The sequence below is a fragment of the Pteropus vampyrus genome, unplaced genomic scaffold (assembly GCF_000151845.1).
Source record: "Pteropus vampyrus isolate Shadow unplaced genomic scaffold, Pvam_2.0 Scaffold1000004266, whole genome shotgun sequence".
Classification (NCBI taxonomy): Eukaryota; Metazoa; Chordata; class Mammalia; order Chiroptera; family Pteropodidae; genus Pteropus; species Pteropus vampyrus.
Genome location: NW_011918668.1, coordinates 9,358 through 11,759, shown reverse-complemented (window position 1 = coordinate 11,759; position 2,402 = coordinate 9,358).

The following is a 2,402-nucleotide window of genomic DNA, read 5'->3' as shown; positions in this document are numbered from 1 at the left end:
ATCCAGAAATAATGGAGTCAATTAATCTAACAGGTGCAGAGTTCAAAACACTGGTTGCAAAGATGCTCAATGAACTTTTGGGAAATGTAGATGAATTCAGTGGGAACTTCAACAAAGGGACAAAAAACATAAAAATGAAAATGAAAATTATAAAAGGGATCCAGTCTGAAATAAAGAACACATTATCTGAGATGAGAAATATATTAAATGGAATAAACAAAGGAATAAACAAAGTGAATAAAGAAGACCAAATGCCTTATCTAGAGGACAGGAAAGCCAATCAAGACATTCAATCAGAACGGCAAGAAAAAAAGATGCCAAGACTATAAAAACAATTTAAGGAGGATATGGGACACTATTAAGGCTCCAAATATCTGACTGACATAACTGAAGAAAATCAAGATGTTGAACAGCTGTTTGAAGAAATAATGATGGAAAACTCCCCTAACCTGGTGAAGGAAATGGACATAACCCCAAGAAGCTCAGAGAATTCGAAAAATCAGGGATCCAAAGAGGCCCACACCAAGACACGTCATAATTCAAATGCCAAAGGTTAAATACAAAGAAAGAATATTAAAAGCAGCAAGAGAAAAACACATAATTACATATAAGGGAACACACATACGACTGGCAGCTGATTTCTCAAAAGAAACTATGCAGGATAAAAGGGCTTGGCAGAAAATATTCAACAGGATGAAGACTCAGTGAATACGACCAAGAATAATTTATCCAGCAAAGCTATCATTTAGAATCGAAGGACAGATAAAGAGCTTCCCAGACAAAAATAAGCTAAAGGAATTTATCATCACCAAGCCAGTATTATAGGAAATGTTGGAGGGACTTCTTTAAGATGAAAAAACATGTATAAAAAACAGGAATAAAGAACGGTAACAACTACATTCCTATCAATAAGTACCTCAAATGGAAAAGAATTAAGTGCTCCAACCAAAAGGTAGAGTGGCCGAAAGGATAAGAAAACAAGACCCCTACATATGGAAAGGAAGGGGATGGAAAAAGATATGGCTTTGATGGACCTAGAAGGTATTTAAGTCAGACAGAGAAAGATAAACACTATATGATTTCACTTATATGTGGAACCTAAGGAATAAAAAAGAACGAACTAATCAAAAACAGACTCAAATATAGCGGAGAATTTGATGTCGGACAGAGGGGAGGGGGGTTTGGGAGGATGGGAGAATGGGGTGAAGAGCTAAAGAAGTACAAATTAGTAGCCGATGTATGGTCACGGGGATGGGGAGCACGGCATAGGAAATGCAGCTAGCATTAATACATCGACTAGGTGGAGGGTCAGGGGAGGGAAGGTGCAATTGGGGGGATCATTTTATGAACTATATAGATGTCTAACCAATGTACTGTATACTTGAAACTAAATTAAAAAATAAAAATAGTAAAGCTTTTAATAAAAAAGAAGGCATTTCTACTCTTATAAAACCTCAATAAATTGTTTTTCCCAGAAAAATGCTACATATAAGTTGAACCAAAGGAAACTGCCATTATTCGACCAATTCTGACCTGTAAATAAAGTGATTTCAATCAATTAAAAAAAATGGTAATAACTACATATTTATCAACAAGTACTTTTTTAAAACAAAAGACAGGGACTGTGGCAATAGAAGGAAACTACTTGAAATGGTAAAGGCCATACATGAAATCTCACTGCTAGCACAATACTCCATGGAGAAACACCAAAAACTTTACTAAGATAATGAACAAGACAAGGATGCTGCTTTCACCACTTACTCAACACAGGACAGAAGTCCTGGCCAGAACAGTTGGCAGGAAGATGAAATGAAAGACATCCAAATTGGAAAGGAAGAAGAAAAAGGATCTCTTTTAGCAGACGACAATTTTATATGTAGAAAATTCTAAAGATTTTGCCCCCACACAAAACACCTTATAGAACTACTAAGTTTGGCAAAGTTGCAAGAAACAAAATCAACGCTCAGTATCGGTTCCATTTTTTTTTTACAATAACAACGAATGATCCAAAATGAAATTAAGAAAACAATTCTATTTACGATAACATCAGAAAGAATAGAATACTCAGGAGTGAACCATGAAGGTGTAAGATGGGAGTAGCAAAGGGACTGAGACATGGGTATCAGCACCTACACTGAAAACTACCAAATGTTTCTGAAAGAAATTAAAGAAGAAACGACTGAATGGAAAGACATTCATGTTCAAGGATCGGAGGACTTAATATTGGTAAGATGTCAATATACCCTAAACTATTGACTTATTTGATACAATCCCTATCAAAATCCCAATGACTTTTTTTCAGAAATAAAAAAATCTATCCTAGAATTCATATGGAATCTCAAGGGACCCCAAATAATTGCAATAATCTTTAAAAAAAATAAATGAAATTGGAGATCTCATAC